General features: G+C 45.5%; 1 protein-coding gene and 1 non-coding gene across 4 annotated transcripts in view; both read left to right on the top strand.

The window, feature by feature from the left end:
* Positions 1-27,770, top strand: part of LOC128588103 (aromatase) — a 93,948-nt gene that overhangs the window by 19,292 nt on the left and 46,886 nt on the right. Inside the window, exon 1 of one of the 3 annotated variants that reach the window (XM_053594727.1) lies at positions 10,862-11,018. The exons of the other annotated variants lie outside the window; for them this stretch is intronic. The gene's annotated coding sequence lies outside the window, so the exon portion shown is untranslated. Of the gene's footprint in view, positions 1-10,861; positions 11,019-27,770 lie in introns of those variants that run through there. 3 annotated transcript variants of the gene reach the window in all.
* Positions 5,645-5,751, top strand: LOC128589364 (U6 spliceosomal RNA). Its single transcript, XR_008380956.1, has one exon. It is a non-coding gene; the product is annotated as a U6 spliceosomal RNA (small nuclear RNA).

Below are 27,770 nucleotides of genomic sequence, written 5' to 3'. Positions count from 1 at the left end.
TTTTCTTTCCTACTTTTACATTGCTCCCCCTGCACTCCGGTTAAATGACCCTCTTCTGGTTTTCTTGCTACTCTAGTGGCTTCTTTTCCGCTTCTTCATTAATTCTTAAGCTCAGGGTATCTCTCATGATTCCAGCCCAGGACTTTTCCTCTGATAACCATCTTGTATGTTGAAGTTGTGACCCATTCTCAGGGTTTCCATGAAAGTGGCTCTGCACCTAACTCCCTGTTTTTGCCAGTCTGATCTATTTCCAGTCATCCCTGCTCACATTTCCAACGGTTGCCTACCCTGCCAGCTCCTCAACTTGTCATCTTCCCCCTTCTCCCTCTGCTTTTCTAGAAAAACACCTTTAGACTCTGGGGCTGCACATACACCTAGGTTGGAATTCTGGTTCTACGCTTTTCTGTGTAGCCTTTGAAGCAAGGTCCTTTTTTCTCATGTCCCAGGAATGCTACTAATGCTCATTAGGTTATAAGCACTTGTTAAACGCTGACCCTTTCCACATTTCTTGTTAGCATGAATATTTCCCTTCTACAGTGGGCTTGGAATCATCTAGTTGTTTAATGCAGTAATGTGTTTTCCCTTCCCCCTACGCCTCCCTAAATCCCTAAATGTCAATTCTTTGGAAACTTCTCTCACATCGGCCTCCTCCTTTCCATCTTGAGGGGAAGTTGTGTAGGTCCATGCAACCCATCTCTGTGCTTTCAGGACCCGCCCTTCTAATCCACTCTGCCTACTACCACTGCCTAAAACACAGTTCTGATTGGAAGTAATTCCTTGTTCAAAAACCTTTAGTAGCCTCACCCTCAGGTCCATACCTTTACTTTCAAGGTATTTTACAATCTACCTTTAACCTAGTTTTCTGCCAAACTCATTCAAAACCAAACTTAGCTCAATCACAAAGCATACTGGGGCCTCAGTGAGATAGTCTGAGAGGCAGAGCAGCCGACGTTTATCCAAAGGGATCCAGTTTGCAAGTTGGGGCAATGCTCTTGGGCCCTAGTGATGCTCTAAGTGAAATAGGGCTTCGCCTTTGTCTAGGAGCTGGGGTCTTGGCCTCACGGCAAGATTCTAGGCCGAGGATTAACCATTGTGCCCCAGCCAAGCAGCTTAAAGACAGCTCAAGAAGACCACCTAGAAGTCCAAAGAGTCTTGGGAGCGGAGGCAAAATTCCAGCCCCTATGTGCAGTGTGGGGACAGGCTAGAGAAACTATAGAGGAAAAAAGGCGGTAAAGCATTTGTGAGGAGTTCAAACAGCAAGAGCCTGATTCCTTATCTTGAAAGCTGAATATAGCCACAAGAATAAAAACTCTTAACTGGATTTGAACAAGTTAAAAGATTAGCTCAGAAAGCAGCCAGTTGGGCTGGATGGACTAGATTAGCAGTACAGATTCAAAGGTAATGTCTCCCTCCCTTTTTACAATATATGTTCCTTTTTAAAAGTTAATTCTAACCCAGACCCTTTGCCCACTTCCCTCTACATTATTCCCCTCGGGTCTTATGCATGCCCACCCATTCATCATGTGTGGGGACATAGTTTCCTTGAGTCCTAAATAATCATGATAAATCAGTTAATGCTATACTGTCAATGATTGTTGAAACACAATAAAAGCCCTGGTGAGATTTCAGATGGGGTGACATTCTCCCTGCACATCTTTACGTTGGTCAAAGTGCTTGCCCCTCCGAGCCTCATCAGTTATTAGCCCGGCACCAGCTTGGTGTGAGAATCTTTGTCACGCCAACCTCCTTCGCTTTGGCCAGGTTCCAAGGAAGTCAGTGGGGAAAAATAAAGACAGGGCAGAGCGACGGGACGAGGGAGGACGGAAGAAAGAAGGCCACGCAGCGGGCCGGGCTTCAGCAGGCAGGGTCAGTTCTGGACTCTGAGAGCAGACCGTCAGCTGTTTACCTCTCTGTTCCCTGGCTTCAGGTATACATCTTGCAAATAGTGCTAGCTTACTTGCTTTGACATACCTCTCGAGACTTGCCTCTCTCCCTAGACGGAGCTGGGTCCCCTGAAAGTTTTCTACATCACCTGGCCAACTGGGGTTTTCACAGCCACAACAGAACCTGGGGTGGGGAGGAGGTCTTAGTCATAAATCTCCATCTCAGGCATTGAGCAGGACATTTTGCCAGCTGTGGAAATCTCTCCGGGAGATTCAGGAATAGTAAGGGAATGCTTAGCATTATCACTTGGCTGCATTCTTTTTTCCACTTTAATGAGTCCAAATTCCCTCCAGTTCAGAAACATTAAATGAATGGCCCATTATGGTGCTGAAAACTGAGCTGTCTGCCAGTGTCCTGGGCCCCTCCCTGTCTACCCCTAGCAGCTGCTGTGTCAGCATCCCTTTCCAGATTTATTATTTTTATTATTAATAGCTAACATTTACTGAGTGCTTACTATGTGCCAGGCACTGTGCTAAAGGAAACACGTTGCCTCATTCTCAGGCAGTTTCTAGGAAACAGAGCAGGAGAAAACCTGCTAAAGTAAAGAGAAAAGTAAAGAGAAAACCTTGAGGAATTATGGGAGCATGGGCTTGTGCAGGCTGGGGCCAGCCAGAGAAGACTGAATCCAAAAGATGGTTTTGCAACTCAGTCTCTGCTTCAGCCCTGCTGTCTACCTCCCACTGACTCACAGTGGGCCTGGAGTTCAGTGGTGGGCTGGGCAGGCCTGACCTGTGCTTCCAACCTCTGCAGAGGCTGTGTAGGATATTGGGGGGCTGCTCGAGGGGCCTCCTGCAGCTCCTCTCTCTTTGTCCCAGGCCTCTCCAATCTCCCTACCCCTCTAAGGGTTAAGTGCTAAAAATTCCTTCTAGCGGGTGAGCTTTCACTCTTTGATTCACTCTAAACGTAGCTCTAGAGACTGTAACAGGGTTGCTTCCTATTTACAAGAAAAGATGAACGACGCAGGAAAATTTTCTAACCAGGAGTAGGAAAAGGATGTCCAGGAATCCTGGCCAGGTGAAGGAGAGTGGGGAGAAATGGGGGCACAGTAGGAAGCTGAGGAGCCTGGAGGCAAACCCTGCCAATCAAAGCACTGTAGTCATAGGCAGGCTGGTTAAATAGCCTTCCATGGGAAGGAACTCTGAGTGATGACAAGCACAGCTAGTTCACGTCCCTGTTGATGAGAACCTGACTCTTGGTGAAGTGTGGGGCAGGAATTGGGCAGGGCCCCTGGGAGAGCGGCTCCATGCCCAGAACTGTCCCAGAATTGCATAAGCAGTGGCCTGGTCAGCTATTCATTCCAAGCACCTTGTTCTGAAATTTATGTTTGAAAAGGATTTCTTTTAAAATTTTTTTTGAAATTTTGTGTTATGTGTCCGACAAGGCCCTTGAAATGTAAAGATTTGTGCATTTAGTAAAGCACAAGGAAAATTACCTTCATTTAAAAAAAAAAAAAAAACATAGAAAGTAGGACTGTCCCAGACAATTCAGCCTGTCTGGTAGTCAGAGACCTGTACCCACCACTCTCTCCTTCCACAAGGAATGGAGCTAACCCCAAACACTATTTCTATAGCAATAACCCCATTTCAGAATGCTCCCTCCCTCCCCCCCTCAGTTTCCCTCCCAATTTTCTTGACAGTGCATGAAGGAAGTTGGAATACAATTTTTGGGGGGCGGGGGGGTCACTTCTTATGTTGAAGGCTGAGAGTTGGATAACAAGGTGCTCTCGTCAGCAATGGGGCCAGAAGCCAAGGACAGGCCAACTGGGAGGGCCAAGGGAAGGTCCTCCATCTTGGTTTAGACAAATGGCCAATGCCAGGAGTCCAGGAAGCAGGAAGAAGCAAAGCAGAGCCCCAGTCCAGGGCAGAGGGGCAGGTGTCATGACTGGGCATAGTCTCTGTTCAGCAAGGAACAGGCTGCGGGCCAGTGGTCAGAGCAGAGCTACTGTTTTTCAGGAAAGAGTGGGGATGGCGCAGAGGAGTGGTGAGAGGAGGATATTCCTCTGTTGTGGGCCACAGAAGCATGCCCTGGGTGAGCAGGGCACAGCCAGAGTACTTACCACATGGCTCTTCTGGAATTAGGAAACTTGAGCAGGGGAACCAGGTGCCCAGTGGTGAACCCAGAAGTTCAACAGGTTTAAGCAGCCACGAAGGGCCACGGGGTGGTGGAGAATCTATGACTCAAATAGCAGCTGTGGAATACTCATGGTCAGCTCGGGGACACCAGGCCCCAAACTAGACTTCCAAGGGTGGGCAGTGAGTTGATGCTATACTTTGAACAACTGGGAAGAGCTGTGGCTGCTCAATTCAGAATTCCTGTCTCAGATGTGATTGGTCTGGGACTGTGTCAAGATTGAGTGTGCTGATAACTTAGCTGTCAGCACCTGAGGAAGGCCAGGGAAGATCAGGCCTGGGGACAGGAGCAAAGGGTAAGTGGTTTCATTCATTCAAAACTCACTGCATAGAGCTGAGTGCCACGGCATCAGAGGACAGGGATAGGAAGATGAGTAAGACATGGTCCTTACTCTTGAGAGGTTCGTGGTTTTTTATGGCAGATACACTGGGAAAAATAGAAACTTCAGTGCCTTGACATGCTTAGTTAAATTCATGGTGCTTTAAAATTATTATACAAAAGCAGATTTCTAGTGCTTACATTTTCTTCCTGTAATACTCTGTAGCTTATGTATATCAAATGCAGTCATCCATGGACTATTCTTCCGAGGCATTGAACTTTTTAATATTCTACCTTCAACCCATCTCCAAGATGTACACAAGCTTTAGTTGTCCATAAAAGCAGCTAGTAATGGGGAAGTGTTTTGGGTTGGATGTCAAGGAGGTGGAGCTCTTGTTTCATTTTATAGTTTTAGCACCAAATGATTGAAGAAAACCAGAAGTCACTTTAATAATTACTTCGGTGGTTTTAATTGAACAGCTGGAGGGCAGGCAGCCATCTGAAAGTAGGTGGAGGAGACCTGGCCAGGGCAAAGTTAGGGGGGAAAGTGTTGGGCCCATGTGATGACGAGGGGGCTGGAGGGGGTGTGTGGGGACAGGCCACCTTCAACAGAGCAGCAGTACCCGAGTCTGAGCTGCAGCGGCCCAAGAATCCCAAGGAGGTTTTACAACATCCTCAAGGAAGGGACGTTTGCAGAATCTGAGACAGCTTGGTTTGAAGAAGCCTCAATTCCAGTGGGCTCAGTTTCCTGCAGACCCACCCTTCTGTGCCAGAGGAGAACACACTGGCGTCCAAGTTCACATTGCATTGGCAGTGCCTCTTGGAGGCAATTGTGCTAACCCCGTGGTGGTCTTTAACCTTCCTCTTCTCTCTTGGCTGAAGAGCCTAGGTTTCTTGTTTTGATTGGGGTTGGTCTAGAGGGACTGGGAAGAGCACAACAGGCAAAGGAAAGGCTAATTTCCCAGCTCGTTCCAAAAGGCCTGTTTTTGGTTTGGAGCCCATCACTACATACAGAAGGTATCATCTGGATGAGTCATGTGCAGGGGGGGATGTATGCTGCACACACCACTCTTGTTGACTCTGCCCTCTGTCGGTGGCATCACACAGATGTAGGTAGGATCAATTAAAAGCTCCTTTCTGCTGGAATTGGCCTCTGTGAAACCAGAGTGGCTCCTCTTGACCCCTCCAGGGGTCACCTAGAGGTCTATTCTGAATCTGCCGTGGCTTACCTGTCTCAAGATCTCCCAGGGTAGTGCTCACGGCAGCAGCACATACACTAAAATTGGAACTATACAGAGAAGATTAGCATAGCCCCTGCGCAAGGATGACACGCAAGTTTGTGAAGTATTCTCTATTAAAAAAAGATCTCCCCGGTCAGGGGTCAACTTCTCCCTTGTACTTGAGGCCATATAGCTCCTGTGCATGGATTCCTGCCTTTTATTTACTTCTGGGAGATTTCCATCAACCTTCCACTGGTTACCTGCTGCACATGTACAAATCAACACATCTGCAGGGTGAAAGCAGCTGGGAAACCCTGGATGCGGTGAGCGTGGAGCTGAAGAGGTGGTTGCTTCTTCTTAAGAGGGTACACACAGTGGGAGCGGCTTTGCTTTTCTTGAGGGGGATTCTGCTTTTGCTATCCAAGGAGCGTGCCCTTAACACAGTGGGCTTTGGGCGCACTTGGCTTTGCAATGCAGTGTGCTAAATGAAACAAGAAGCGCTTTGTAGCCTGCTGGCTAATTAGGAATCAACCTTCCAGGGGAAAATAAAACAAAACCCCAAATAAATAGATGGATAAAAACAAGGGCCTGATGACGAGCAGTTTGGTTCAGTGCTCCTTGTCCTTTATTTTAGCCCACCTCGCTTACAGATGTGTGTCTGGCCCAGGCTTGAGGAGGGAGGTGCTTCTGGGCACAGGTAGAAGGAGGGAGACAGAGAAGAACCCACGGGTCAGGAAAGAGAGGGGAATGGGGACTGACTGGATTTGTGAGTGACATTTTTGCTCATTTTAACTGTTGTATTTTGCCGAAACACCGTTGTTGGCTTATAATTTTGTTGTGATTAGGAAATTACCCCCATTTTTTTTTCTTATGTGGATTAGAAGATCCCAGATTTGGTGGGTTCCTGTGGAATTTGTTCAGGGTGGCTGTGAATGTCTGCATGGTTCTGGGGACACACTGCCTCGTGAGGTCAAGAAGTCACTTGGTTTCTGTTTTTTTCCACTCGTGCCCACTGCCCACGTCATAGTCGCTCTTGTTCCCCACCCTCCTCCCCTGCCTTCTCTCACCCAGCCAACTAGTTACAGATGAACATGAACGCAGTTAATACCCAAGACTCCTCAGGCAGTAACTGGAAGTGAATTACCAGCTATGAAGAGAGGTCCACTCAGAGCCAAACAGCCAGTGGGAAGAACACCATGGTTCTTTGTATAAGAAAAGCAGAGAAATTGGACCACGTTGGGGTGCTTATTAGGCTCTGATCTTTTGTCATGTTACTGTCACACAAATTGCAGTCCCAGAGCTTCCTGCCTCGAATATCTGTTAACTAAAAAGATGAGTGGCATATCTGTGACCATTCTGCTGCCCAAGGGTGGTCGGTGTATTGTACATGTCAGAGGGTGTCTGGGAGGCAGGCCTTCCTGGAAAAAGGGGGTTGCTGTGGCTCCCCATGGCAGTCTGGCTGGGAGGAGCTTAGGGATTTGCTAGGGGTGGAAGCCAGATTTTCTGTGGTGGAGTGTCGGGGAGGAGATGGCAAAGGGGAAGAGAAGGGAAAGGGCATTTGGGCAGAAGAGATGGGGCAGGGTTGTGACAGGTGACTTGTCTTGGGTAGCTGGGTCAGGCCCACTGTGTATGAGAGGGAAAATCTTTCCCAAGAACCCAGTGATACCATCTGTCTGGCCTTCTCTTTTAGGTGATTCTTGGAGAAGCGGAGGGTGAACTTGTGGGTGTGTACATAGGGACAGGTATCCCCGACACAGCCAGCATACAATCTGGCTGGGAAGCAAGGTGGCCAGAGGTCTTTACTGAGTAGGGATGTGGTGACTGGTGCCAAAAGAGAATAGACATCATGTCTTAAGGCCTCTATCCACATGTAGCAAGACCAGAAGAAGGGGCGAGACCAGCCGAGGCCTCTGTGTGTTCACGCCTCTCGGAGCCTGGCCTCCTTGTGTCAGGTCTTAGCACTCCAGAGGTCCTGCGCACTGTGACAAAAATTTTTCAGTGGTCAGAGAGGCAGCCAGCAGAGGGGTAAGCTTGGCTGCAAGAACCTCTGGCCAGCTGAGCAGCCAGCTGTGCCCCTGGGAGGGCACTCTCTTCCCCTCCCCTCCCGCCTCCCACAGTCGTCTTGGGGTTCAACCTGAGGCGGCTGTGCTTGCCTGCCCTCTGCTGCCCAAATCTGATTCTAGTGGCTGCTGGGCTGGATGGCTGGTGTGACTTCTCCAGAGCAGGCCTCCTCTCCTGCCCTGAGTGTTCGGGGTTCTCAAAGCAGGCTTCTGCCCAGCACATGGCATTTGCAAGGTGAAATGGGTTGGGGAAAGCAAGCTTGTGCAGTATTGGCTGAGCTCCTGCTTGCTGCCCTAGGAACCTCCAGAGAGAGGTTTGAGAATACCTGGGCAGCCCCCTTCTTACCTACTCCACAGCCACTTGGCCTCTTCTGAGGAACAGAGTTGCAGTCACTAAACTAGAGCCTTCCCGGGATCAGGGTGGATCCTCCCAGCTAAGGCAGAAGAGGCTGGGTAGTGAGGAGGCTGTGTCCATTGAATTTTCAGTCCGAAGAGGCCAAGACCTAGGGGCTGGCCTCTGGCAGCTGGGCAGTAGGCAACAGACAACACCAGGGTCTCTTGGACGTTCAGTCAGAGGTGGCATCTGGTTGCTGATTTCCCCGATGAGAGGCACCTGCAGTGGCGGTCAATTCTCCAGAGGATGTCTTGGGGTTTAGGTGTCAGCATACCATCTCCTTGATCTGGAAGCAGGTGCCCACTGCTGTTGGTTGCCACAATAAGAGAGCAGCTGTCCATTCCTGCAGCTGGAAAAGGGAGCTCACATGGGCAGGGCAGCTTCCTGGCAGTGGTGGGGGTCAACTTGTAGGAGCTCTGTGGTCCAGGTACCTGTGCACAAGTGGCCTGTCTCAGTGTAGGACCCAAGATGGCTTTGGGTTATATTCCTTTACACAAGAAATTGTATATCTGTGCTCAATTTTCCCCCCCAAATTTCACATTGGAAATTTTGTCAGCAGAGTGAATGGCCAAGCCTACACTGAATGCTGACAAGGGATGCTCAGCAATCATTGCATCTCCCGCCTCCACCCAGGCACAGAACCTAGAGCCTGTCAAGGACTAGTAACCAGAGTGGTTCTTGGGTCACCTCTCCATAGGTAGGAAGTAGACAAAAGGCAGGTGCTGGGCCTCCCGTCCTAGAGGTAGGAGCTAAGAGTCCAAAGCAAATGTCTACAAGGCAGAGAGAACCAAATCAGAGCCGCAAGAGTGGACAAACCAGGCGATGGATAAGAAGGGCAGGCTTTTATTTTTAGATCTAAGTCCAAAGTACCAAAGTCTGCAAAGCATGCTTCTGTGGAGGGTCCCAGTCACCTGGGGGCTAGAGCCAGGGAATAGTTCGATCCCCTTAGACTCATGAAGTCTTTTTTTCCTTTGACTTAGAACCTTACAAAAGCATTTCATTGTATTTTAAATTCAAAAGCCCTGTGCCAAGTACTTGGAATTGGGAGGAGAATAAGATGGTTTCTGTCCTCAGGGGGCATCCTGCAAACCCACTTTCTTGCTCAGCCTCCCGCTTCTCCCTCTTCTTCCTTAAACCAGCAGTTCCCAGGCGGAGACTATGCACCTGGGAATTTTTTCTCTTGCTTTTCTCTATCTCTAATTCCTTCTGTCTGATGCTTTCCCTTTCTGCTTCCATTTCCATCCCAAAACATAAGCAGCAAAGAGAAATCTGGGGGATTAGAAGGAAGAAGGGGCCTTTGGGGGAAACAGGCTTTGTTGGCATACCCAAGTTTATTCTGTGAAGCTCGAGCGCTCTGTGTCCATTTTCACTCATAGCTGTGGTCAGGGGAAGCCCGTGTTTTCTTTCCTCTTGTGAATTTCTGCTGAGTATCAGCTGCATCCTACTTGCACTGGGTGTCAGTTTTTTCTCTCTTTACCAGCATATATGTCTATTTAAATAAATTCTAACTGGTCTTGAGGCTTTCACCTACTCTGTATAGACGAGTTGATCCCAATCTGGCAGGGCCGGAACGGGATCTCCCAGTCTCCTGCCCAGCCCCTGCCCCAGCCCCCAGGGCTTCACCTCACCTCACCTCTCCCTTACAGTGGGTTCAATCCAAGATTCCTTTCCAGTCACAGGGAAGCTATGATGCTTCTATAATGGCAATCACTTTGGAAGCTAGGAAAGGAGCGAAGCTCTAAGATCTTTTTACCTCTTCTCTTGGTTTTAACTCCTGAGTCTTTGGTCTCTTATATGCTTACTTTCTTCTCAACCAAGTTGGGGCCACAGAGACCTTGAAGGGTGGGGAGGTCCAGAAAGAAGAGATATAGGAGGGATTCATGTCGTGGAGTACACGGTGAAGGGTTGTGTCTAGATTTATTTTGACCCTACACGAGAAGCTTGGAATGCCACCATTCCTTTGAATCTTAAAGGAAGTTAAGATTTCTTTCATTTAAAAGTGTATTTCTAAAATGTAGATGTCCGTCCCTAGGAGAAGCAGTATTTAGCTGACAGTAAATTTAAAGAGAGGGTCTCAGTGGGCAGAATTAGCACAAAAGGAGAAAGGAAGACCTCCCCCACCAAGTCAAACCTTGCCTATGTAACCAGTTGTATTTATTTTTGTCTCTCGGCTAATGCTCTATGTGAATACAGAGAATAAGACAAAAAAACAGAAAAGATTTTTATCCAAGCACCTTCCCTAGACCCCACCATGTACATTCCTGGACCTGAAGCAGTGACAACTTAATATCCAGTTATACATAAAGAGATCTGGCTGAAGGCTCAGATTACTTCAGATTTCCAACTTACATTTTCCTAAGCATAGCATTTTTCTCTAAATTTTCCTTACGAAAAGACTAATGTAGCTCCACAATCCTCACATGTCTTTATACTCCAAACTGCACTCAAGTTTGCCTGTGGCAGATACCTCTGTGTGTGTGTGTAAACCCATAGTCACAGCATACGTCTAGGACCCCCACCAGGAGCCAAAGTTTCAGAGAGCCTAGTGACAATGTAACTCCCATCAAAGGGACTCGTGGCATTACTCTCTGTCCACAGGAGTGTACACACAGATCTTTTCTCCTCCTCATGTCAGTTTTCTATTTGTGATCAGTAATTGGCTTCTCTTGGTACACTACGATCTATTTATTACCAAAGCCAAACATTCACAGGGCGAACTGAAATGACAGAATTTGGTTATAATTTATGTTGGCCCCTGACATATATATATATTTTTTAATGATTTGGTCTCTAAGCAACTGATCTCTTAGCAACAAGAAGCACCTTTATAAAAGATGGCACACAAAGAGTGATTGCCAGAAAAGCCGCCCAGTTCTTAAAACAGCCGTGCATCACTAGCAAAAACTCACTCTCTCCAAGAGTCCAAAAACTAGAAGTGACCGGCAGACTCAGGTAACCTTGATATTTGCACCTTTTCTTGAGAGGTGGGGGTTGGAGGGGGGAGAACTCATGCAATATTGAAAACAACAGAATTTTTTGAAATATGTTCATTTTTGAGCTCTTATTAGTTGTTCTTGACTAACTTTTAATAATAGAATGTATTCTTTTAAATAACTCCTTCTTGGTTTAAAAACACTGAACGTGAATTTTGTGATCAGAAAACAGTTTGCTCAAAATATTTCATCGACGGGAGGATAGAAAGAGGGGGAATGACCATTTTTTTCAGAGTTTATTTCTACAAGTTTTCGTTTGAAGGGGAAAAAATCCACATTGCAGCAAAATTGGTGGGTATAGAATGTTACCCCAAGTGGTGTGTACTACTTGGGAAAGACGCGTATTTTCTAGTGTATTTTTAAACTGCTAAAATGTTTTAAAAGAGTAGCAAAGTTGTTTTACTTCCAAACTTCAGCTTTTTAAACCAGTGTCAATTTCACTAGCAAATGATGATCTTTTGTTGCAAATATTCAAGTTCTAGTTTTTCTTTTCTCTCTTTCATAACACAAAAGCAAGCATTTCTCTACTCATCTTCATTGCCGTAAGAAAAGATTCCTCCAAAAACTAAAAATAGGAAAAATTGCAGCCATCTGTACCTTGTTTGCTTTTTTCAGGTAGCCGGGAGTAGAAAATGGGAGTTGGAGATGAGAAACAATTGTTATTTCATCTGTGCTCTTTCAATTACGATTGTGTAATTAGAAACCCACTTGGGGTACTCCAAGGGCATTACAAGGGAGATGTTGTATCAGAGTAAAGTAAAAATCCTCTTAATTGAGTTAGGAAATAATGTTACATAGCAATGCTGCAGATCTAAGAAAGCAGACTTAAAAAAATTGCAGTTTCAGTAAAGACAAGTTCAGATGGTGATGCCTACTTTTGTTTTTTATAAGAACTGTTTATGCTATCTTTCTCTTTCTTCCTTTCTCGGCTTCTTTCTTTCTTCCTTTCTCTCTTTCCCTCCCTCCCTCCTTCCCTCCCTTCCTTCCTTCTTTTCTTCTTTCCTTCTTTTCTTCCTTCCCGTCCTCCCCTTCTTTTTCTCTTCTCTTCTCTTCTCTTTCTTCTTTCCTTCTTAGCCCTTCTGGGTCGAGAATGGCACCTTTCTTTACATTGAAATATATGCTGATATCTTAGAAACAGAAAATGAGATACTTTGAATATAAAGCTTGGGAATAGGTCAGGGCATTCAAAATCAGGACAATCCCAGAAAACGTGGGATTTATAGTTGCTCTGCTAAGAAAAGGGACCTCACCAGTGCCATAAAATTGACATAAAAAGCTGCTTGTGACTTTTGTTTCTGTTATCACTACCAACTTCAGACAGAAAGAATCCCTTCTTGTGATGGCTTCGCGTGGAAGTTAGCAAGTCGGGTGTTTTAGATTAAATTGAAGGAATTTACTGTGAAAGCACAGGGAAGTATATAGTTTTGTCATTTCGAATGAAAGATTTTATGTACTTCTACTGGCAATGTGGTAATTGCTGCATAAACGTGCTGTGGCTTTTATGGAGCTTAGATAAAGTGAAGGAGCTTAGATAAATAACCATAAGATATAATTGGTGTTGGCTGTGTCTGGATGTTTCCAGTTTTAACTATACTTTAGTCTTCTAAAATGTGAAAGGGAATTAAAAATGAAAACAAAGATGTAAGGTTTATATTGCAAGTGGGGGCTAAGTTTTTGCAGTGGTTCTTTAAGATTTTTCAAATCCAGTCACTACACCCTTTGAGCTTTATCTATGCATAAAGAAAGGGGCTAGCCGCACTGGAGAGCTTGTCATTTGGGGCTGCAAACAATTGCAAGATTTGCTATAGACTATGAAATACTCTGAATAGACTGGCCACTATAGACCATATAGACTAAGCCAACTCAATCTGTTGTGTTGGGATTAGTTTGCTTCTGAGACACACACACACACACACACACACACACACACACAATCTCAATATAAATTAGGAAATTAAAACATGCCTATCAGCGAGACCTTTCCAGGAAAAAGGATAGTTTTAATTGCATAAATGATAGTTTCCATCTTAATCTTTACTTAGCATCTAAAATTCCTAGAAATAAATATATTTATGATCTATGTACAAAAGACTTAATTAGAAAAATAAAATAAAATAAAATTCCTAGAAAAACTTGATTGTTTTTTTTCCTTCAAACCTTAGGCTAGCCTAGGGGTTAGGGTGGGTGAAGTGGGGCAGGCAGGCAGTCCTGCTTTGTGAAAGACCCATGCTGCAAATGGATCCATCTGCTCTGGACACTTTCATGCCCCAGTTGAAATGATAGGGCAGGAACTTGTTCAATTGCCTTTTGACAATTTTTTTTTAACACTCCTAAACAAGCTCTCCTTGGGATAATTTAGCCTTTGTTTGGTAAGAGGGAAGCAAGAGGAAAAAGACTTGAGCAGCCACTCTGGGCTAAGCGCTTTACAAGTGGTAGGCAACTTACAAAATGCAGTTTTGTTTAATCCTTGGAAGCACTGTGCAAAGGTATCCGTGTCCATTTACACACATGTACACAGTTTGTTACCTGAACAATGAATGGCAAAATTGGGATTGAAATCCAGGGACAGTCTGACTCCCAAGCCTATAGATCTTCCTTGTTCCACAGTGGCACAATAGCGATTTTAAATTATCATTTCAATAGTCCCTCTGGCCTTAGTAAAGCCAAAGCTCTGTGTCATTGGTCTGGAGGTGGAGATTCTGGCATCTTTTCACAGAAGAGACTACTTAATCCTGGGTTTTGTTGGGCCCATGTTTTCAATGGTTGCCGAAAGCTATGAACTGGAGGTGGGCACCCAGTTAGCCTGCACCAGTGGTGGCCACAGGGCCTGTCGTGTCACAATTCTTTGCTGTGGCACGCAATCCCAGGAAAAGTGGGATAGGGGTCTTTGAGGTACTGGTGCTGTGTGAATAGTGTCTGGGATAGAGCCCCCTAGAGGACAACCACAGGAACTACACAGGAAGAGAGGATGCCAAACCAAGATCCAGAAGGGTCTAATGACATGCCACCAAGCTAAGGTGGAGAGAAGAAAGCCCGAGTGTGGCTGGGGCAAGTGCGGAAGTCAGGGTGAAAGGAGGACAGAGAAAGCAGAGCTTTCTCCCCAAGATGTCACTTCAAAGTTGCTGGGCTATAGTGCTCTGTCCTCTCTGGCTTATGTTGTTGCCCACTCTCTAGATATCCCTGAAGATGGGATAAGTCTTGGCAACTTCACTTAAAGCTTCTCTGGAACAGAAGGAGAAGATTTGCAGAGGACTGAGGGCCACGGATGTTATGACCAGCCCTGGAACTAGACACTTCTGTGCATCTCTATTTCTTTCAATCCTTAGTCCGCTCAGAGCCCTAGGTATCTATCTTGCCCACAGCCAGTTTGTGTAGGTGGGACTCAAACTCAAGTCTTTGACCAGAAACCCTGTGGCTCTTTCCTGTAGTTGGGAAATACAATGATGGTTGTAGGCAGATACAGATTCTAAGTTGCCATGTGGATCCAGAAAGGTTTTGGGTTGGAGGCAGCCTGCCTTGAACTTGGCGTGACCGTCAAATGAATACAGAGGCAAGCTCTTTGCCTGTTGTATTTGGGTCTTTCCTCAGAAAAGGAACTAACCTCTGCATTAGTGGGGTGTGTAAGAGACAGCCGCCCATTTCTTTTTCCAATCCCTCCCTGCTGAGCTATACCAGTGGGTAATTCCTCTGTGAGTCAGAGGGCTGATGGAAGCTTAGGAAGTCTGAAAAGAATGCCTGAAAAGAATAGAATTCTTACTATTCATCAGTACTGTACTATTCTTACAGTTCATCACTCGGTGAAAAGAATTTTCTATTTTGGTATGAAAATTGATAATCCTTGTGTGAAAGTATCCAAGTAATCTACATGTCTCTACTTCCCAAGAGGTCTTGTCTCCAATATGCTCACTCTAAGTTCCTGCCTGGTGTGTGGTGCTGGTGGTGAGTGCTATATTGTGGGTACATTGATCCCACATACCGACCATGGGCAGCACATGCCATATCACTCTTTCTACATAACGCACATGGAATCTCCTCTCATCTGACAATTCTAGGTAGAAGAAGAGGGCAACTTAATTCATTTTTTTAAAAGTGTGTCATTCTTAATCTGGGAGCTGACTTTAGCGATTGCTTCATCTTGGAGGTTAAATGAGTTGAGTGATGTTCCCAAGAGCCGTGCAGCTAGTCAAAGATGAGGATAGAGCTCAGTTCTCTTGACTCCCAGTCCAGTGCTCTTTCCTCTGTATCATAATAGTTGCCATTCCTAAGAAGAGGATGAGAGTATAGACTATTAACCCGATAGGGTTAGTTCAGTTAAAGGACAACTGCCACTCTCAAAATACGAAAACTGTAAGGTCTATGAAACTGAGTTTATAGTTCCCCAGGACTGATGAATTTCATTCTCTCTGCTGAATACAAACATGCAGAATTCAATGTTAAGATGAACATATCACTGTACCCAAAGCCTATTTAGTCTGTTAATCACATAGGTTCTCCCCTGTTTTAAAAGCAAGAATGGGGAGGGGAAAAGGGTCCCTGCCATTATGAAGCTGAGTTGTGTGTCCTGTATTGTGCTAGAACATTACACAGCTTTTCCCATTTAAGGGTTACTGATGTTGGGTATTCTGATCTTCCTTTTCCAGGTGAGGAAGCTCTGCACTTAAAGAACCTCCTGAAAAGGGCAACACCATATTGTGGTGTTTATTCAACATTTACTTGTGGTACTCAAGTGATGTACTTGACACTGAACTAGATGCTGGTTCTGTAAAGTGACATGATCCTTGTCCTAAAAAAGCTCACAACCGAATGATATTCCTGGTTAATATCGGAACTTCCCTTTAGGTCCAGTTTAATGGCAAGTAAGACATTTACTAAGTAAATGAAGGTTTAGTAAGGGTGAAAGAAGAAATACTAGGATAGGAAAATACAGGGCTGGGGTGTAAAATGAAGGGGAAAATTAAAGTGGAACAGAAACTTGGCCTTTGTGGAATGTACCAGAAAACATGGTGATCAGAACTTTAGGCAGTTGGCAGAGTCAGGGAGAAAAGAGTATGTCTAAGAATGAATGGTGGGGGGGGGGGAAGAGAAAACCTTCAGACTGCAGGTGAGTAACTCTGGGGGATCAACTAAAGGAGGATACGCCAAGAATCAGGACAGAAGACAGAGAAAAGTGACCAGAGACTTTAGAAGAGAGCTATAAACAAACTGAACCACACAGTTCTAAAAAGGCGTTCTCTGAAATGGCAGCAGAGAAGTAAAACTTGCATAGGCTTGCAAACAGTTCATCACTCGGGGTTAAAAAGAGGTCACGGATAACTCTCTGAAAGCAACCTGGGTGGAACAGGAAGCTGGGAAATGAGACTGGGGACAGATGGTGTAGAGGTGGAATCCCAGAGCCTGGTCAGGCTGCCAGACCCACATGACCACGTGGTGAACGAATGCAAGACAGTCAGTCTAAAGACATGGTCCTCAGAAGAGCCCTGTTTTTGCCATCTGTCTTCCTGTGTGCCCTGGAGATAGTTAGCTTGAGGGTAGGAGGAAAGAGCATGAACTCTGGAATCAGACAGATGGAGTTGGTCCTTTCTCAGAAAGAAACCAACTGTGAGACTCTATCAAGGAGATTTATATCTCTGTTTCTTCGTCTTTAAAATGGATCTACTTAGAACATGATTTTTGTTAAACTTTTGTAGACTAAAATGTGATGAAGTGTCTACAAGAAATGGGGGGAGGTGCTTAGTAAAAACCAGCTTTCCCTAGAACAATGGTTAGGCAAGCTGTGTTACTTGGAGTCTTACAGTTCTTCAGAAATGTGTAGGGGCAGCTTTTGCAGGTGAAGGGGTTCCAAGCAGGGAGATGGATGCTGAAAGGAAGAGCTCCAACTACCTGTACCCTACTCCTACCAGAGCACTGGGATCTCATGGAAAGTTTTTGTTGTGAAAGGTCTGGGGTGATGGCAGGGAACACAGAAAAATACTACTGAGACGAGAGATGTATTTAGCAAGGTTTCAAGTTACAAGATTAGTAAACAAAACCCAACTGTATTGTTATACACTAGCAGTGATCGGTTGGAAAGTAAAAGTTTAAAAACAATTCCAGTACAGCAGTACCAAAACAAACAAACAAAACATACTTAGGGACAAATCCAGCAGAAGATGTCCAAGACCTCTATGCTGGAAATTGTAAAACATTGCTGAGAGAAATTAACGAGGACTTAAATAATGAGATATATCACGTTTGTGGATGAGTCTCAACATTGTTAAGGTAGCATTTCCGTAGATCTGTAGAGCTGATGAACTGCTGCTTAGAATTCTAGCAGGCTTTCTTGGGGTGAAGAATTTCACAAGCTGGTTTCCAAAATTTATATGGAAATGCAAAAGACCTAGAATAATCAAAGTATGTCTGTTAGGGACCTTTGAGAAGCAGGTGGCAAGACTGGATTAGACATACAACTGATTTCGAGGGGCAAATGACTCGGAAGGAGGAGGGAGCATGGGTAGGCAAAAAAGCTGTCAGTGCAGGTCTGAAGCTTGTGAGGAGAAGGGAAGGAAGAATTGTGCAGAGAGCGCTTCAGTCCACAGTTCAGTTCTGAGAAAATTTTGGCCAGCTGTGGAGAATCCTCGAGCAAAGATTGTTGGAAGAGACCCGCATTGGCTGCAAAGGGCCACCACCAGTACCCCTGCTGTACTTAGTCATTGTTTAGGGGCTATACACTGAAGCGTGGTCTTTCTGTGAACGTGGTGGTGAATCCATAGGCTGGGGCTGTCAACTATGTTCCAATGACAATTTTTTTTAAGGAGATCTGGGCAGTATATCTCTTATGGCCACATAATTTTTTTTAAAGAATAAAGTCAGGGAGTTTATTCTCCAATTAACTAACTTTACCCTTATTCTTCAAGACTTATATAGCTACAGTCATCAAAAAAGTTTGATGTTGGCAAAAAATAAATATATGGGTTGATGGAATACAGAGTCTAGCAATAGTCCCCCATATACTTTGCCATTTTTTAATGGCTAGTTAAGTGAAGCAGTGGTAGTGAAAAAGGAGCAAAGGAATCTGTAACTGGTTGTGATCGATTAGTTGTAAACACCACTGTGGTGTAAACACACTGTAAGCACCACTGTGCTCGGACCAGCCAATTTTGCCAATTACCGACAAAGGGACCAAGGCAAGTCAGTGGGGGGCGGTTCATCAATGATGTTGCTGGATCAACTAGATATCCATAAGAGGGGGAAAACAAAACTCCTTATCAACCCTTACCTCATACCAGTCACAAAAATTAACTCAAACTGGATCATAGACCAAAACATAAAACCTAAAGATATTAAACTTCTAGAATATAAATTGTTGTGATCTTGGAGTAGGCAAAAAAGCATGATGACTGATAATTAGATAATGGATATCTAATTGAAATTGAATTGATAGTTAGATTTCATTAAAAATGCACAACTTTGGGGCCTCAATAGACATAAAGCAGAGCACAGACTAAGAGAAAGTATTCAAAACACATAAGACAAAGAACTGGAATCCAGTTCCTAAAAGGCAGTAAGACAAACAAGGCAATTTTTAAAAATGGGCAAAAAGATTTGACCACACACTTCACGAAAGAAGTTATATGAGTGGCCAATAAGATCATTAGGAAAATGCTCAAAATCATTAGCAATTAATTAGGATGATGCAAACTAAGACCACAACCTTTGGAACAGCTAAAATCCGAAGGCTGGATCATATACCAAGTGTTGGGACCAAGGCAACCCAATGGGGTGGGGGTGGGGTGTTCAACAATGATGCTGCTGGATCAACCAGATATCCATAAGAGGGGGAAAATAAAACTCTGGAACTCTCACATAACAGTAGTGGGAATGCAGTGGCACTTTTGAAGACAGTTTGTCAGTTTCTCAAAAACTTTTTAAACATGTACCTGCTCTAGAAAACAGACATTCCACTTTCAGATTTTTAGTGAACAGAAATGAAACAAGGGCTTGTGTGCTGGTGTTCATAGCAGCCTTATGTAAAACAGCCAAATGACTGGTAACAACCAAATGCTCATTAAGAAGTGAATGGATAAACTGTGGTATAGCTGTACAATAGGATAGTACTCAGAAATATAAAGGAATAAAGTACTGATATGAAAAAATGAATGAATCTCAACAGCGATGCATTGAGTAAAAGGAGCCAGTGGAAAAAGCTGGTCTGCCCACACAGTAGTGTTGACACACTGCATAATTACAAAGATATAAAATTCTAGAATGTGAAAACTGGTCAATAATGGCCTGAAGCATATTGGTGGTTGTCTGACAATAGGGGCGGAAGAAGGCTGGATTGCAACAGAGTGATGGATGCTCAGTGTCATCTGGATTTTGGAGAAGGTTTCATCAGTGTGTGCATATACATGTGAAAACTCATAACATTTGTACACTTAAAATATTTGAGTTTATTGTATGTCAATTATACTTCAATAAAGCAGTTTAGAGGGTTGAGGAAGGGGGAGTCTGGTGGAATGAATGCAACCCTACTTCTACAATACAAAGCTATGAAAAGCACCTTAGAGGAAACCCAGGGAGAAGCCTATCTGGTACTTGGCTTTCATTATGTATCTATATAGTATCCACCTCATCCCCAGCCTGGGGAGGGTGATGGCCAGAGAAATTCTCGATGCCAACCAGCTGTGGCGTTAAGTTCCCTCCAGCATTCTCTCTCCCTGCTGGGGCTGATGGGGACACATGCGGGACCCTTCTCTGGGAAAGGGGAACAGTCAGAGTGGGTTTCAAGGGTGATGGGCCAATGCAGTCGTGTAGGCTCCGGTGCTTGGGGTTTAGTGCTCTGCAGCCACCATGCTGAAATTCTCTGAATTTGTGTTTCATAAGTGAAGTCAGAGGGAACAGCATATGTGTAGGGAACTTGGATTCTTGGTTTGGGTCGGGTCTTGTCTTCTGCCTCATCCTGGGCCAAGTTCAGGGATGCCGGCTCCTCCGGCAACTCCCTCCGCCTGTCCCCAACTTTCCTTCCTGCCCCCGCTGTTCCTTGCCCCTTGGCAGTGGCCTGGGCATGAACATGGTGGAGGGTCAGGGCTGAGCACACAGACAGGGGACTGAGTCACAGGACCAGGTCAGCTGTGAGGCCCAGAGCATCCCTGCACCCAAGGGAGCTGCAACATTAACAAATAAAAACCAATGTGACCAGTGGAGAGAGGGACGGTGGAAGAAAGGGAGAGACACTTTTCCTGCTTTTTGAGCAAGGGGCTCACATTTGCATTTTGAATCTGGCCGCCTAGCTGCTGGGCAGCCTGCGTAAGATCACTGCCCTCATTCCCAGCATAGGACGGGACATCTGTCCAGCTGTGTATTGACACAGAGGGACTGGTTTAGCTCCTGAAACCTCCCAACAACTCCTAGGGGAAAGATGTGGCTCCAAACACCTGCCCTGGGAATGACAGAGACCAGAGCCTTGTAATGAAAGTTTGCAGGGTAGGACAGACTTGTCCTCTGCAAGGAGGAAGCCCGGCAGGGTAGAAGCTGGTAAGGTCCTGCTCCCGTCAGTTTTTTTTTTGATAGAGTTCCCTGTTCTTTGGTTCCTCTCCAGTGTGGAATAAGGATGAAGGTCCCAATTTGGTGTTTAGAAAGAAGTAACCATGACAATAGCCAAGTCTGTAGAGAGAGTAGTGAAATGCACAAAGCTCACTTTCACTGCCTCACCTCGCCTGGCGGAATGAAAGCTCCTGAAAGACAATGACCCAGCAACAAAAAAGCCAAAGGCAAAACCAGACTTAGAAAACCTTCCTGTGCCCTCTGCAGGTCACAGATGCCTGGGACTCCCTTGATTTGTCAGTTCTTTGCCTCCAGCTTTCTCCACAGGGTCCAGGTGAGGTTTGGAGAGCTTATCCTAAAAGGGCCAGAGCAGAGATGAGCTCTTTTTAAGAAACATACTCGGGCAGCGCCTGTGGCTCAAAGGGGTAGGGCGCTGGTCCCATATGCCGGAGGTGGCGGGTTCGAGCCCAGCCCCGGCCAAAAACCACAAAAAAAAAAAAAAAAAAAGAAACATACTCTACAAATCTACGAAGCTCGTGAAGTTTAGAAATGAAAATAAACTTGGGAAGGTCTGTAGAAAGTGTCAGGGGCTGACAGAAATTTTGCATGAATCCTTGACTCCCAGGGATGACAGGTGGAAGTTTGTCCACCTGCGACCCCGTGAGGAGGGCCGTGCTTCTCTAGCCACACCCAGGCCTTTCCTTAGGCAATGCCCTCTTCAAGGGCATTGGCTGGGAAGAAGGGCAGGCAGCCTGGGTTCTAAATTCTGCTACTAATTAGCAGGGATACTGTGGGGGCATAGTTTAACGTCTTGGGATGAGGCTCTTTTGGATATGTGACACGTCGTGCACGTAACACGACATACCTGGGAGCAACATCAGATGTTCATTCCTCTCTGCTCTTCTCCCTGCCTGGCAGAGAAGTGCTGGATCTGGCACCTTTTAGCTAGGCAAGAGCTGAATGGTTCCTCAGCTGGATCTGGGCTGCACATCCAGGTAGACTTAGGGAGACAGCAGGGGTTTATTTTACCCTTGCTCAGATGAAACAAACCAGCCACTTCCTACAGGGTTGGAGGAAACCATATTTGCCATGTCTCTGGGGCTATCACTAGATTTAGACTAGCCGCATTCTGTAGCCTGGGGCCTGACACTTGGCTCAGCTGGCATCAGGGGATCTGAATAAAGTTCAAAGAGCTGAAAAGGGCGGGCAGGCAGGCAGTGATGATCAGAGTAGAATAAACAATGGGGAATGGTTGGTACTAAGGAAAGCAGAGAACACCTTCCCCATGCGAGGGGGCGGTTGATGCTCCAGGACAGCTGATTGTTGTTGCAAAGGAAGGGGGAGTCCAGTATGGCCAGATCTTCTGATTTTTTTTTTTTTCAAGAGAGACCTGCAATCTGTACTTTTAAAACTTAAGGTATCCAAAAATTTAAATAATGTCTACGAAAGCAAACTTAAAGCACAGTGTAAGTCAAAATGAGGCAGATTGGCAGATTGAGTGGGTTAATGACAGACCTGCAGTTAGGACTGGAAAATGCAATAACGATGCAAACTTTGCTGCAATAGAGTCCTGAAAGGAAGCAAGATCCTAGAGGGTCCATACCCAGCAAACCATCTCCCATCTCAGCTCCTCCTCCTCCCTCTAGCATTAGGAAATTGGCTATTTAGCCTCCACTCCTTTTCCCTAGCCGTTATTGTGGTCCATCCCTACCTGCCCCTGTAGGACTTGGATTTTGAAACTCAAAAATCAGGAAAATACAATTTCCTTCTGCATTCCGCTTCCCTGAGGCAATGAAAAATGCTCAGATGACCTAATGAGGAGAGGCGATAAAGGGTAACCAGGTAACCTTGGAGGGAACAGAGAACAGGGAATACAGGCTGACTTGCCCCTAACCCAGGGAGAGGTGGGGCCCAGCGTGGGAGGCTATACTGGGTCAGAGGAAGGTCACACACAGCCTCTGCGGCCCAGATAGGGTTGTGTGCTCAGGAAGTTAGGCCTAGTTTGGTACAACTGGGTGGAGAATAGGGCAAGTGGCAGGGGATGAGACTGGAAAGGCAGATCAAGTAAGATTTATGTAATAGAAGAAAATGTCATTGGCTCAGACGTCTGATTAGTTAGGCATTCTTTCTATAATATTGGTGACCGAATCCTACATCTGTTTTGTGTGATTCATCATCTGTGTACTTTAAAGTGACATAAAAGAACCTTCAAAGAGCCTCCAAAATCCTGACTTGGAAGCCATGCACATACTGATTTGGTGGTGGTCTTGCTCTCTGTTTAAACTGATACTGGTTTTGGAATCATTTGAGGATATCAGGGAATGCCAGGAGAGGCATGCCATAGCTGTCACCAAGGAAATGCTCTTACTTTCTGCCTGTCCCCCAGCCCCACTCCCATCCCCTATTTCCCCAGCTCCATCTTCTTTCTCAACAATTCTTCCAGCTTCATCTCTTCACTGTACTCAGGCTAACCTCTGAGGACCCCATTTTCCCTGCCACCCTGCCTAGCAGAGGATGCATTCTCAATCGTAAATTACCCAATTTCAGTGTTGGGAGCTGGTATTGGTGTCTTCCAGGCACCCCACTGCTGCCCTTGACTGTTATTCTTTCTTTCTCAAACCCGGAGATCTCCTGCAAGGTTCACACCATCCACCTGTCCTGTTCCATTCCCTGAAGGCTGCGGCTTCTCCCTCGGGGTCTTAACTCTCCACCCCCACTCCCACTATCATTGGAAGTAACTAAATGTCCTTGTGGCTGACCCAACCAATGTCCTGATGGCTCAGTTCCATGATGATTGTACCTTTAGGGATGTCCCTTGTTCTTCTTCTACCTCAGCACTTGCTCGCACGGTCAAACTGGGACCTTGTTGTCATCACAAACTGCACTTCTTCTGAAATCTCATTCTCTCCCTGCCACCTTCCTGCTCCCTTGCTGAAGTTTCCTCCCCAACATAGTTCTTTGGCCTCGAGATTTCTGAGCCAGTGGTCCTCCACTTTCTCTATATCCGTAAGCCTCCTCCCATCTTTGTTTCCTTCTATACCCAGCTCAGAGGCCATGGTCTTCCCTATAGCGTCCTAAAAATACTACTAAGTTCTTTGTCCACCTCTCAATTATCTTTGCCCGGCAGAGGCTCCTGGGTTTATTCATGCCCAGCACCTGAACAGACCAGAGTTACCAGAGAAGCTGACGCAACTGGATGTTTTGACATGGCCCTAACTGCACGTTCTCCAGACTCACTTGGGCCCTCAACCCTGCCCAGCAATTTTACATAAAAAAATTTATGTTTTTCTAGATGATCCCTCCACTTCTACAGTCACAATTTCATTTCCTCTTCTTAGAGTTTGAATACTCACAACCCCTTTCTTATGAGACTTGAATACTCATAAGTCTGACAGGGCAAGTGGGTCAGTTGCACTTGCCCCTGTCCTCTCCTCCCATGATGTCACAGTGGAGCTCGGGTCCCTCCTCCAGCCAAGGTGCAGCCCCCCCAGGTGCCCTTGATCCCATCCCTTTCTCTCTAGTCGAGGCTCTTGTTCCATTAGTGATCCTTTCTCCTTTCCAAATCTTCAGCCTCTTCCTTGCTCCTGGATTCTTCCATTCAGCACTCAAATATATGCCAGCATCCCCCTTTGCAAACAAGGCCAAGACAGCTTAACATCCCATGGGTCCACCCCTCCATCCGGCTGTCGCCTGTTCAATCTACTCCACTCGGGGCCATGCTTTTTCACAGAGTAACTTTATCTCCTCTTCTACTTTCCGTTCTGGCTTCCTGCTTCACTGCTTTGCAGAAACTGTCCTTGCTGTGTTTGCCCCCAGCCTCTTTGTTTTATCCATTGTCAACATTCTACCTTCCCCCTGACTTGACCTCTCAGCAGTATTTCCCGGGGTTCACCAGGTCTTCTTTCTTGAAATGCTCTTTCCACTCGGCTTCAGTGGTAAAAGTAGTTTTTGTGGCCTTCTTTATACCTTCTGACTGTTCCTTCTTAGGATTTTTTTGCCTGGTCCTCCTCTGCCCAAATTCTAAATTTTTGAAGTTTTTGGGAGCTCCTCTTTCCCTACACTCTCCGTGGCAATTTCAGCTTCTCCCAAGACCTTTAATACCATCTCCACAGTGACTGAAGTTAGGTCCATAGTGTAATCTTCCCTGTAGTCTTAACATTTTCCAACAGAGATTGAAATTCAGTACTTACCTGCGTGATTATCTGTGTATCGTTTTTCTCCCCTATTAGACTGTAAGCTCCATGAGTGCAGCCAAGTCGTCTTTACTTACTGCTTCCATAATCCCCTGGATAAGCCTACAAAAAAGTGACCAACTTCAATGTCGACTACTACCCGATGGGCCCATGCTCTCCCTACCAAAGGAGAAAGCAAACACCTGCCATCATGGCGCTGTCTAAGGCACTGCCATCAGGACACATCACTGCTGCTTTTTCTCCAGGTTTAAGAGTGCAACTATCTTTTCTTATTGTAGGGCAGTATTTTTATTGTTCTAGAAGCAGGGGAGTCTTATGTTAATAATCATATTAAAGCCCTGGCATTGAGAGGTGATGGGGGTCTTCCAAGTCTTTAAGCACAGGACTGACATGATGAGCTCTGTAGGTTTTGGAAAGCTAACCATCAGCACTAAGAAGTAAGAACTGGTGGAAGGAGAGAATAGGAGCTGGGGAATTTGTTGTGATTCTGCTCCAGAAGGGGGCTGTTGAAAGCCTCAGCTCACAAGTGGCACTAAGAGTAGAGAGGAAGGGGGAGAGGTGAGACTTTGAGATGAAATAACAATTAATTGGGGGTGAGATGGTGGGCAGTGAGAAATTTCCCAGACAGATCACTCTGATGTTTCCTATATCATCCTGTTGTGGGGGAAGGGGGGGCACACATACTATACTGTTCTCTTTCCCTGGAAAGACCTCCCCATCCTTCTATCCTGGGAATCCTTTTCCTCTGCCATGATCTCTAGGAAGCGCTCTGGGACTACCCCACAAAGAATGACTCTCTCCTTCCTCTCACCCCCAAAGAGCTTTGCTTAAGAGGTCAAGAGTATAATACATATAGTTCATGTCATTGGCGCCATCTAGGCCTTATGCCATCTGGGATGAAATGGTTGAGCAAAAACAAACCTGTGTAAATTTGAAGAAGTATATTTGCTGACTTTATTTTTCTGTAGTTGTCATTGATTGACTAAAGGTGGCCTTTTTCTCTTTTTTGCTTTGTACTAAGTTTTGGTGGGTCCTGTTAACAAAGGCTTAATACTTATTTCTCTGATAAGATTATACAAATCCGAGGTCTTGGATGATCCTGATTTGTTCCTTCCTTTGGTTTTAGAGTAAACAATCTCATGACATCAGAAAGGACTGAGATACAACCTCTGAGCTTCTAAATGACTCAATCTCCTGAAATGCATGGCAATCTCCTTCCAGCTAACGTGGTTCCAGTTAATTTCTTCCCAAGCTATCTGTGTGTATCCCTTAGCAGCGTAGCCTTTTTAAAGGTACCAGATACTTTTTAGTCACAGTGGACGTACAGTATAGCATGGTTTGTCTTAGATACACTCGGAGTTTGCTTACACGGACATCTTTATATTTAATGCTTTTCCTAAGATTTTCCAATGTTCACTAAGGTTTCAGCAGCCCTGTAGGACCAATATTTCTGGGAAAACACTCAAAATACACCTACAGTCATGTCCTGCATCACCCCCCAGAGCATTCCGCAATCTAGTGTCAGCAGAATCCTAGTGATTCCTCAAGACCAGAAAGACAACCTCCCAGGGAGACAGTTCCTGATTCACACCACCCTCCTCTGATCACCGTCAATCCCCTCAGTCTTCTGCCTTGACCCTTGGCACACTACTTTCCAGTGGAGCTTATCACAAAAAGCTTTGCTCTTTCTGTCTGCGTTCACGTCCTTCTCTCTGGCCATATCATAAGCTCCGTAAAGGCAGAGACAATATTCTCTTCTGTGCTTCCTTTCTGCCCTCTCCCCCGCCCCCAGTACTGTGATCCTAATGCCATGCCTTGCACTGAATTGGAGTCCCATGTTCTAGGAAAATGAGTGAATGAATGAATCATACACGTAATGTAGGTCAGTTTTTTCACAGAACGCATCACCTGTCTTTGCCCTCACTGAAAGTACTCAGCCTCTTCTCTGCCCACTCGAGCCAGCTTCCTTGCGTTTCTCCCCATCTGCCCACCAGTTTTCTGCACCTCTAAAGTGCCTTCCAGTGTGCTGCGACCCTGCAGCCTGTCTCATCTCTCCCTCTTTGGATTCATTGTTAAAGATGTTAAGGGTAGTTCCATGGTCTAGCACTTTCCATTTAGAGAACTGTCCTACCACCCCTGGTTTCTTTAGCCCCAATCAGACTGTATACCCCCCACCCCAGCACCCACAGCAGCTCTACAAGAAAGCCTTACAAAGTCTTCCTTGGCAAAAGAACTAGTTATCTTAGAACCAAAGGAAGCTATATGCATCAAAGTCACATCCCAAACCTCCCTTGAAATTGAGGGATTGAACGTGATATGGTCTTCTCTCTGGGTTCTTTTGTTAGACTGCGTTTTCTTGCACATAGCCAGTCCCATGCTGCTATCTCCAGTTATTCCTCAGCACAGCATACGCCAGGAACTGATCATTGGTTTTCAAGCAAAAAACCCAAAAAACAAAAAACCTTTTTGGGCATTGGTGATTACGTGACAAATGTTCTTGGTGATAATGACCACATGAAGTCCCAGCTCTGGCCGGTGCTTCACAATTCTCTGGGAACTTTTACTACCTGTTTTCTCCTCTAATGATCATTTCACCCCCCGGATCAGGGGAGGGCAGGAATTATTAGCTCCATTTTACAGATGCACAATCCGGGGCTGGGAGAAAGATTTCATGATTTCCCTAAACTACCACCCCTTTTAAATGGTAGTGGGCTTTTCCCACTTTCTCAAGCTTTTGTCAAATTTGTCGTGAGCAGCATTTGCTGGGGTCAACTTTGGTTCCATTTGAGTTGGCTCCCTTATGTTTTTGGATTTAAATTCTTCTGATGAAATCAATGAGATGTACATTTTTAAAAAACCATTCTAAAAGTCTTCTTAGTTTCTGTGAATCTTTGTAACAATTTCAACAGGCCTTGCCTTAGAATTTCAGACCATGGATATGTATGGTGTCAGCCCTTCTGCTAAAACACAAGGAGACTGCACAAGGGGAGGAGATG

Source organism: Nycticebus coucang, chromosome 6 (assembly GCF_027406575.1).
Source record: "Nycticebus coucang isolate mNycCou1 chromosome 6, mNycCou1.pri, whole genome shotgun sequence".
Classification (NCBI taxonomy): Eukaryota; Metazoa; Chordata; class Mammalia; order Primates; family Lorisidae; genus Nycticebus; species Nycticebus coucang.
Note: the sequence above shows the minus strand (reverse complement) of the source record. Positions and strands in the feature narration are given on the sequence as shown.